This window comes from Emys orbicularis, chromosome 3, assembly GCF_028017835.1.
Source record: "Emys orbicularis isolate rEmyOrb1 chromosome 3, rEmyOrb1.hap1, whole genome shotgun sequence".
In the NCBI taxonomy this organism is placed as follows: Eukaryota; Metazoa; Chordata; order Testudines; family Emydidae; genus Emys; species Emys orbicularis.
This window is the reverse complement of record NC_088685.1, coordinates 217,310,949-217,322,735: the sequence shown is the minus strand read 5'-3', so window position 1 is coordinate 217,322,735 and position 11,787 is coordinate 217,310,949.

Below are 11,787 nucleotides of genomic sequence, written 5' to 3'. Positions count from 1 at the left end.
GTCCCAAAGCCTTTTAAGTACCTGCAAACACAAAATAATGATTCAACAAGTAGTCACCATCAAACCCACAGATGATGCAACACATCCCACCCTATTTCTTCAACAAACCATCTACAGTAACACAGGAATCACAGGTCATGAGATCCCTTCCCCCTCTGTGGTATTGCAACTCTCAGTTCCATTACATATTTTTCACACTCCCCTCCCCACCACTACCCCTTGCCCAAAGGATATCAACACATCTCTGCACCAATATCACACATCTGCAATATATTCAAGGAAAAACAATACTCAAGATTTTAGGGCACACATGACAACACCCTCACTAACCACCCAACTAAGTCCAACCGTCTTCTAGAGAACAAGCAACAACTTAACCCAAATGTCTTCTCCACCTGTTGTCTCACACAAAACTGGTGAAGAACCCATTCATAATAAGCCCACCTCACCTAACCCAGCAAAGGCCACACTCCCAGTAGTGCACTAAAAGCTCTAACTTAACACTTACCTCATGGATGCAAGCAGCTCCTCTGCTCCCACTGGCACCACCATTACCAGGAACCATGTAAACCAAGCACTTGCTACAGCCCATTCCCTCAGTTCTGGACTCAGATCCCCCTTTGGCACACAAACAACAAATGCCACATTATTGCTAAATGCCACAACAGCACAATACCACACTCCCTTTGCTAAACTGACCTATTCAACACCCCAAAAGAGCCCCAGCACATCCATACCTACAATGAAGCAGCAACCAACTACTTCTATACAGGTAAAATGAATATGCAAAATACTCACAATTTACACAATACTCATGGCCCTTTCCCACAATGACAGGGCCCCCTCCCCCCCCCATCAGTAACTAGGATGCTGACATCCTCCTCAGAAAACCAACACCCAATAGAAGACAGACAAACAAGGTAGTGATGACCAGTGATGCAAACCCAGTGCCATGTAAGAGAGAAGAACTGAGAATGGAGCATCTCTAGTTACAGGGGAAATGCACACTCCCACCATACAATGAGCTCCCTCACACACCTGTTAAGAACAGGCATAGTTTAGAGGACTCCCATCCCTAAAGAAGAAGACTCAACAGCACAAATACTTCTGACCATCAAACCCTTGTGCAGATACTTAGCTTTGACGGCCGCTCCCAATCTCCTTTTCACACGGGCCTTCGCTCCCATACATTGGCATCCATCCAGCACAGACATAAATCTATGCTGTGACAGACGAAGACAGAACTAGTCATGACCCTCCATGGAACAAGGCGATGCAGTATCAAATATGGACGCATCTGCAAATACAAAGCTTGACTGAAAACCTACTCGCAAAGCTCCCAACTACACAATATGAAAGATGACCTCACCTGCATACTGCTTCCTTGAGAGGGAACACCTACTACACATTACACCCCCCTCAGAGAACACTTTCATCCACACGGAAAATGGCTATGCTTCTAAAATACTGGTAGCCCTCCCCCTTTCCCTCCGCCACAGGGAGGCATCGCTAACTAGGATGCTCACACCCTCCTTGGAAAACCACAACCATGTAGAAGATGGACAAAGGATGAAGTGGTGACCTGTCATGCAAACCCAGTGCTGTGTAAGAGAGAAGAACTGAGAACAGAGCATCTCTAGTTAGGAAAATCTGCCAGAAATCAACATTCCTCCAGGGGAAACACTCCATTCATACAGTGAGCTCCCTCACATGCCCTGTAAGAATGAGCAGAGTTTAGAGAACTCCCATCCCTAAACAAGGAGCCTCAACAGCACAAATACTTCTGACCATCGAACGCTTCGGCAGATACTTAGCTTTGACAGCCACTCCCGCTCTCAAGATCTTCTTTTCCTTTCCACACGGGCCTTCGTTCCCATATGTTGGCATCCATCCAGCACCGATGTACAGCTATGCTGTGACAGACGAAGACAGAACTAGTCATGACCCTTCACGGTACTGGATCTGGAAGCATCTGCAAATACAAACAAAGCTTGACTGAAAACCTACTCACAAAGCGCCCAACTACAAGGTATGAAAGATGACCTCACCTGCATACTGCTTCCTGAAGACAAGGAATATCTACTACACATTACACCCCCCTCAGAGAAGCACACACCCACCCCAGACACTCATCCACATATTACTGGCCCTCCCTGTGTCCCACCACAACAGGGGCCCATCGCTAACTAGGATGCTCACACCCTCCTTGGAAAACCACAACCAGGTAGAAGATGGACAAAGGATGAACTGGTGACCTGTCATGCAAACCCAGTGCTGTGTAAGCGGGGATAACTGAGAATGGAGCATCTCTAGTTACAAACAGGTCACTCTGACAGCAATCAACCTTCCCTCAGGGGAAACGTGCACTCCCTCCATACAACAAGCTCCCACCCACCCCTCACATGCCCATTAAGAACAGGCAGAGTTTAGAGGACTCCCACCCCTAAACAAGGAGTCTCAACAGCACAAGTACTTCTGACCATCAAACCCTTCAGCAAATACTTAACTTTGACGGCCGCTCCCACTCTCAATATCTTCTTTTCCTTTGTATACAGACCTTCGCTCCCATACGTCGACATCACGCACAGCAATGTCAGGACAGTCAAAGAGAAGTAGTCACAACCCTCCAAGGAATAAGACTACTTGGTACCGGATCTGGACACATCTGCAAATAAAAACAAAGTTAGACTTCAAATCTCAGTTATAAACTCTACTCAAAGCTCCGAACACCACAATATGAAAGATGACCTCACCTACATACTGCTTCCTTGAGAGGGAACACCTACTACACATTACACCCCCCTCAGAGAACCCTACCCCAAACACTCATCCACACAGAAAATGGCTATGCTTCTACATACTCGTGGCCTCCCCCTTTCCCTACACCACAGGGGCCATCACTAACTAGGATGCTCATATCCTCCTCAGAAAACCACAACCAGGTAAAGAAGAACACAAAGATGAAGTGGTGACCTGTGATGCAAACCCAGTGCTGTGTAAGAGAGAAGAACTGAGAACAGAGCATCTCTAGTTACAGACAGGTCACTCTGACAGCAAAAAAATCTCTGTACAATCAGCTCTTGCCCACCCCTCACAGGCCCATTAAGAACGGGCAGAGTTTAGAGAACTCCCATAAGTAAAGAAAGAGGCTCAATATCACAAACGCTTCTGACCATCGAACCCTTTGGCATATACTTATCTTTGGAAATTGGACAGGAGCTCCCTCTCTGAAGATCCCCTTCGTCTCAGTAGATAGGCCTTCACTCCCATACATTGAAATCACTCACAAACATACAGCACCAGCATGATGGACAAAGAAAAATATTCATAACCCTTCACATCACAATACAACTTGATACTGGAGCTGGACACAGCTGCAAATATAAAGAAAGCTTGACTGCAAACATGGTTTATAAACTCTACGTACAAGGCTCCAGACAACTGAGTAGGAGAAAATACAGAAGGTTAAAAGAAGAAACTCTTACTTAATATTACAATCTCCTCTGACCAATCCCCACCTAACCCAAACAGAAAACTGCTATGCTTCTACAACAGTTTAACACCATGAACATGCTACCAGTACTAGATATGTGTACTTAACAGAAGCTCTATCAGAAACAACCCCCAATGAAAATACAAGTGATAACACATAAATCAAACACACTATGAACAACCTCAAATGAAAAAAAAAAAAAAAGCATATTACACAGAAATAAGGACAGAAAAACAATACATTAACCACAAATACATGTCATTGTTACCCCACATCAATACTCACCATGACTATAAACACCCATACAAGCACCTATGCATATCTCTTTGGACCAACACAAAGCTGAATGACTTCCTGGGACAAGACCCCAGCTTATATAGTGCCTAAGCTCCACCCCCTCCATTTCCCAGCATGCCTTAGAAGCCAAAGGCAGCTATAAATACAGACTCAGGCGACACAGAAACTCTTTAGTTCATTCCTAGCTTAGCAGCAGCGAGGACTGTTCATCTTGATGTATTAATCGGCCTTCCTTCTTACAATACAAATTTATAGAAGACAAACTCTATCACCAGGTAACACTATAATTACCATATTTTAGGTTTCTAAAAAGAAAATGCTAGAGGGAAGAGGGGACTCCACAGTAGGTGCGGTTGGGGGCTGCTGAAAGAGGTATCTCGATGGTGCTGGAGAGGTTTGTTTGTACTGTGAGACAGTATTTGGGAGGTAATGGAAAAATATTTGGCTGGTGCTCGAGGGCATACCTACAGCCTCACGCTCAAGATGGAGGGCAGTGTCATTCCCTGTCAAGCTGCCCGGGCAGCTGACACAGGCCAGAGACACTGCACCATCCCCATGACCAACTTTAGAGAAAATGGCAACCTGTGCAAACTTGTACTTTGTTCCCGGGCTACCTCCCCCCTATTCCCTGCACGCCCCTCTGCCTCCTCCGAGTGCTTAATTTACATAGACAAAGGTCACAGAGCTCAGCCCTGGCACAAATTAAGCACTGTATGGGCAGCCAGAGAGCACTGGCTGTCAGGTAGGCACCCAGCTCTTAAGGTAGGGGTGGGCAAAGTTTTTGGCCTGAGGACCACATTGGGTTTTGGAAATTGTATCGAGGGCCGGTTAGGGGAGGGGTGTGTGGCCTGGCCCCCACCACCTATCCACCCCCCCTACTTCTTGCCCCTTGACTGCCCCCGGAAACCCTGTCCCTGACTGCCCCCCACTGCCCCATCCAACCCCCCCTCCTTCCTGACTGCCCCCCGGACCCTTGCCCCATCCAATCACCCCTTTTCCCTGTCCCCTGACTGCCCCCAGAACCCCTGCCCCTGACTGCCCCCTGCTGCTCCATCCAACCCCCCTCCTTCCTGACTGCCCCCCAGACCCCTGCACCCATTCAACCCCCCTGTTCCCCATCCTCTGACTGCTCTGACCCCTATCCACACCCCTGCCCACCACCCCGAACTCCCCTGCCCTCTATCCAACCCCCCTGCTCCCTGCCCCCTTACCGTGCTGCCTGGAGCACCAGTGGCTGGCGGCGCTACAGCCACGCACTGCACAGCACAGAGCACTGGGTCAGGCCGGGCTCTGCAGTGGCGCTGCCCCAGGAGCTTGCAGCCCCACCACCCAGAGCATTGCACCAGCAGCGGGGCAAGCTGAGGCTGTGGGGGAGGGGGGACAGCACAGGAGGGACCGGGGGCTAGCCTCCCAGGCCAGGAGCTCAGGGGCCAGGCAGGAGGGTCCCATGGCCTGGATGTGGCCCACGGACCGTAGTTTGCGCACCTCTGTCTTAAGGCAATGCCACCACCCCCAGCAGCATCACAGACATAAGGGTCACATAGCATATTGCCACCCTTACGCATCCACTGCTGCTGCAGCTTGTGGTGCCTGGCACTCATCATGCAGCTCAAAGCCGACTTCATGCTGTCACACAGGGGGTTGCAACTTGCCAGAGCCCATGGCCTTCTGGCCACTCGTGGCTCACCAGAGGCAACATTTCATATTTGGGGGGAAGGCAATTTTAATAATGATTCCTGGGGCTATTTGAGCACCTGAAATCTCCAGGTTTCTTGCACATAATAACTTAGATACAGTACTCCTGTCGACTAAATCCTAATTCTTACATTGAAAAACAAATAAAAAACTATAAACTGAAAATGTGGCTTTAATTGGAGTTTGTATATATGTAAGTTTAGAACAATCAGGAGATAATACAGCAAGACATTCCCACTCCCAAGCCTCAGGGTGTCTGTCCTAGAGCTTTAACACAGATATCAGAAACACAACTTTGATATTTTGTACACTATCTTTAGTACAGATATATACAAATGAGAAAATAAGCGGATTTTAAACAGAGTTTATTTAACACACACTCTGTGTTACAGCCATTATCTAGTCAAAATTAAGTAAATGCTTTTTGCGCAATGAAAAAACCATTCACTAAAAAAAATACACTAATGTGTTTTCTCTTTTATTAAGAAAGGAAATTCATTCCTCGAAATATTTTTGCATTTATGTTTACCAATCAAAATCATGTACATGACTCACTAACATTTGAGTCCATCATGGCTATTAGTATCATACATGGAACCACATTTATTTTCATACAAGTGTATTTTTAGTGATATCTGTAAAATAACTTAACAATTTGAAAATAAGCAAGCTTCAGCTGCAGTGTCTAAAGTTGTGAGTAGAAGCAGAATTTATGTTCTAGCAGGATACTATTATTTGATTGTCTGACTTTTATCATCATATTGTGCTTTATCATTATTATTTTAAATAAGAACATAAGAAAGGCCGTACTGGGTCAGACCAAAGGTCCATCTAGCCCAGTATCTGTCTACCGACAGTGGCCAATGCCAGGTGCCCCAGAGGGAGTGAACCTAACAGGCAATGATCAAGTGATCTCTCTCCTGCCATCCATCTCCATCCTCTGACGAACAGAGGCTAGGGACACCATTCTTACCCATCCTGGCTAATAGCCATTTATGGACTTAGCCACCATGAATTTATCCAGTCCCCTTTTAAACATTGTTATAGTCCTAGCCTTCACAACCTCCTCAGGTAAGGAGTTCCACAAGTTGACTGTGCGCTGCGTGAAGAAGAACTTCCTTTTATTTGTTTTAAACCTGCTGCCTATTAATTTCTTTTGGTGACCCCTAGTTCTTGTATTATGGGAATAAGTAAATAACTTTTCCTTATCCACTTTCTCAACATCACTCATGATTTTATATACCTCTATCATGTCCCCCCTTAGTCTTCTCTTTTCCAAACTGAAGAGTCCTAGCCTCTTTAATCTTTCCTCATATGGGACCCTCTCTAAACCCTTAATCATTTTAGTTGCTCTTTTCTGAACCTTTTCTAGTGCTAGAATATCTTTTTTGAGGTGAGGAGACCACATCTGTACACAGTATTCGAGATGTGGGCGAACCATGGATTTATATAAGGGCAATAATATATTCTCAGTCTTATTCTCTATCCCCTTTTTAATGATTCCTAACATCCTGTTTGCTTTTTTGACCGCCTCTGCACACTGCGTGGACATCTTTAGAGAACTATCCACGATGACGCCAAGATCTTTTTCCTGACTCGTTGTAGCTAAATTAGCCCCCATCATGTTGTATGTATAGTTGGGGTTATTTTTTCCAATGTGCATTACTTTACATTTATCCACATTAAATTTCATTTGCCATTTTGTTGCCCAATCACTTAGTTTTGTGAGATCTTTTTGAAGTTCTTCACAATCTGCTTTGGTCTTAACTATCTTGAGTAGTTTAGTATCATCTGCAAACTTTGCCACCTCACTGTTTACCCCTTTCTCCAGATCATTTATGAATAAATTGAATAGGATAGGTCCTAGGACTGACCCTTGGGGAACACCACTAGTTACCCCTCTCCATTCTGAGAATTTACCATTAATTCCTACCCTTTGTTCCCTGTCCTTTAACCAGTTCTCAATCCATGAAAGGACCTTCCCTTTTATCCCATGACAGCTTAATTTACGTAAGAGCCTTTGGTGAGGGACCTTGTCAAAGGCTTTCTGGAAATCTAAGTACACTATGTCCACCGGATCCCCCTTGTCCACATGTTTGTTGACCCCTTCAAAGAACTCTAATAGATTAGTAAGACACTATTTCCCTTTACAGAAACCATGTTGACTATTGCTCAAGGGTTTATGTTTTTCTATGTGTCTGACAATTTTGTTCTTTACTATTGTTTCAACTAATTTGCCCGGTACCGACGTTAGACTTACCGGTCTGTAATTGCCGGGATCACCCCTAGAGCCCTTTTTAAATATTGGCGTTACATTAGCTAACTTCCAGTCATTGGGTACCGAAGCCGATTTAAAGGACAGGTTACAAACCTTAGTTAATAGTTCCGCAACTTCACATTTGAGTTCTTTCAGAACTCTTGGGTGAATGCCATCTGGTCCCGGTGACTTGTTAATGTTGAGTTTATCAATTAATTCCAAAACCTCCTCTAGTGATACTTCAATCTGTGACAGTTCCTCAGATTTGTCACCTACAAAAGCCAGCTCAGGTTTGGGAATCTCCCTAACATCCTCAGCCATGAAGACTGAAGCAAAGAATCCATTTAGTTTCTCCGCAATGACTTTATCATCTTTAAGCGCTCCTTTTGTATTTTCATCGTCAAGGGGCCCCACTGGTTGTTTAGCAGGCTTCCTGCTTCTGATGTACTTAAAAAACATTTTGTGAATGACAATTATTCCAGCCAGGACAGGTTAGGCATTTTAGAACTCATTTCTACCTTAACTTTAATACTTTGAGTAGTAAAATTAAGAAATGCACAGACCACAGAAAAAAATAAACTAACAGCACTGTAATCCTTAAACTTTGAAATGCACCATGCACATATAGTCTCTGCAATTTTATTCTTTCAAAGGAAGTCATAACAACACTACAAGCATGTATGAGAGAGAGGCTGTGTGTGTGTTCAGGGAGTGAGAGACAGCACACTCTCACTTTAAGCAGAGACCTCACTAATCAAAAGGCTTGTTCAGTCCATCAGCAGCACTCAGCATCTCCCACTCATGACCCAGAGGTAACATCACAGACTCGTGTCACACCCCCCCCCCCCACAGCTCAGCAGAGACCAGGTACAAAGGCAGGGGGATTGTGACACCCCAACATCAGCCCCTGCCCTCTGCACAGCAGACAAGAGGTTCCCAGGACCAGCTTGGCCAGGGGCTGCTCCAAGTGTGGGGAGGAGGCAAGAGCAGGGGCACTGGAACAGAGGAGGGCACCAGGGAGCCTGTCCCATTGTTTTTAATATTACTTTCTACAAGCCATAAGGGCGAGAAACACCCTTGTTTCTCAACAGGACAATAGTCAGGACACACCTCGTGTTCCCATGAGGAATACTATTGATGACACACCTCTTGTTTATGTAGGGTCAGTATTCATTACACACCTCTTGTTTCTGGAGTGGACAGTATACAGGACACAACTCTTGTTTCCGGGAGAAGTGCTATTGATACTGCACATCTTGTTTCTGGGGGGACAGTATTCATGTCACACCTGTTGTTTCCAGAGGGGACAATATTCAGGATACACCTCTTGTTCCCAGGAGGAGTGCTATTGATGACATACCTCTTGTTTCCAGTTGGGACAGAATTTGTGACACACCTCTTGTTTCCACGAGAAGTTCTATTGCTAACACACCCTTTATTTCTCGAGGGGACAGAATTTGTGACACACCTGTTTCCACAGGGGACAAGTATTCAGGACTCACTTCTTGTTCCCAGGAGAAGTACTATTAATGACACAGCTCTTGTTTGTGCAGGGGACAATTTTCAGAACACACCCCTTGTTTCCAGAGGGGACAGTATTCAGGGCACACCCCTTGTTCCCAGGAGGAGTACTATTGATGACACACCCCTTGTTTCTGCAGGGGACAATATTCAGGGGATACCCCTTGTTTCCAGAGGAGACAGTATTCATGACACACCCGTTGTTTCCGGAGGGCAGGGTATTCATAACCCATCTCATGTTCCCAAACGGGACACTATTCAGCACAAACCCCATGTTCCCAGGGGCAGTACTATTAATGACACAACTCTTGTTTCCAGAGGGGACAGTATTCAGATCACACTCCTTGTTCCTAGACTGGACAGTATTCAGCGCACACCCCTTGTTCCCAGAAGGAGTACTAATGATGACACACCCCTTGTTTCTGCAGGGGACAATATTCAAGGGACACCCCTTGTTTCCAGAGAACAGGGTATTCATAACACATCTCATGTACCCAGAAGGGACAGTATGCAGGACACACCTCTTGTTCTCAGGAGGACTACTATGAATGAGTCACCCCTTCTTTCTGGAGGGGACAGTATTCAGGATACACCCCTTATTCCCAGAGGGGACTGTATTCAGAACTCTGACCCCCTCACCCTAACCCTACCCTAACCTCACCCCCACCCCCACCCTATCCTCCTAACCCTTACCCTACCCTACCCTACCAACCCTATCCCCAACCCAACCCTGACCTAAACCCCTAACCCCAACCCAACCCTATCCATGTTCTAAACAGACACTGAGCCTACTCCCCAAAAGCAACCCCACACTTGTTAAAATTTACATCCCTTTCACTGTTACTCATAGGATTCCATTTAAATGATATTTTCACTTACTCATCATTAAACACACATAATGCTGTCAACCCTCATGGTAAGAACACCCATGTGCCCTGCTACTGACTCAACCTACACAACTCACTGCTGAAATTATGCATAATGGATCCTTCAACATACATATACACTTCTTTCCTTTTATTAAATGTGTGTGGGTGAAGGCGGGCGCCTCAGACCCAGATCTCACATTCAAACTAATCCCCATATGTCCTCATAGCACAATGAAATCTATACCAAGCTGCTTCATCTAATGCCTGCACCATTCAGTACAGCTACACCTAATACTGTGAATGCAGATAATTCCCAGCAGCTATTGCCAGCTCAAGGGAGGAAGAGTTAAGATTGCCCTGGCATGTGCATTGACTCTGTATTTCCTGATTTTCAGAGGTTTGAGTTTTGCTGGGCTTGACATTCTGGAAAGGCACAAGCTACCTCCAGGCAACCGTAACTCTGCGTTAATGAAGGTTTTTTTGGCAGTAAATCAAAGCAGGCACTTCATTAGGATCTATGCAGTTCAGCATAAACATAAACTTCAATGGTAACCGGACTTTGCAAATGCTCTTTCACTATTTGTAAAACAAGAAGCCACGAGTCTTCAGAAATACTGCTGCACAACAGTTAACCCACAGCATTGGGAGGTACTCTATTCCTTTCACAACACTCTGATTTGCAGCATAACCTCCAGGCTTGATGAATACAAAAAAACAGGCCTTGGGCTGTAAAAATTAACTATGAAAAAAGCTCTAGTTGGTTCAGAATGCAACAGCCTGCCATTTTAACAGTATAAACACATGGCCTTAATCTCGCTAGCCATAGCCATCACATCCCACAATGGCTATATTCCTCAGAGACTGTGTGTAGTCCATGCTATACAAGCATGCATATCTCTGTACTGTGTGTGTGTGTGTATGGTGTGTGTGTGTTGCATGCTACACATGTGTGCATCTCTCTTGTGTGTGTGATGCACACTATACACACGTGCAAATTGTTCTACTGTGCGTGTGTACATAGTGCACACTATACACGTGTACCTGCGTGTAGTACACGCTACAGTGTGCATCTCTCTGCTGCGTGTGCAGGCTATACGTGTCTTTCTGCAGGCGGCGTAGCTCTCGGGCACCGACGGCTGTTGCATGGTTCCGCTCGGAACCACCACTTTCCCCCGCTACAAACAAAGCTGAGCAGTGCATTGTGGGAGATGTAGTGTAATGTCCACTGCCTCCATCTCCCATCAGCAGTTGCGGCCCCGCGGCACCACGGGAGATATATGTGGTGTCCCTGCTCTGCCCAGTGCACCATGGGAGTTGTGGCTCCAGCTTGCTGCAGTAAACCCCAGGCCCCCAATCCTCCCGGACTCCCCCACCCCAATCCACTGTCAGTCCTCGCCAGGCGCCCCCATTCTTAATCCCATCCATCTCCGCCCGCTTCTACCCCCGAGTCCGCACCAGCTCCCCCAGTCGGAGAACCAGGGCAAGTTGAGCACTTACCGAGGCAAATAAACTTCCAGTCGTTGTTCCCAGTGGGAGGCGATTAAGCGCATGCCAGGGCAACTTCCGGTCACGTTCCCAGTGGGGCCCTGTTAGAGCACGTACCAGATCAATTTCACTTCCGGTCAGTAGAGGTCTCCGTGAGAGACTGCGACTTG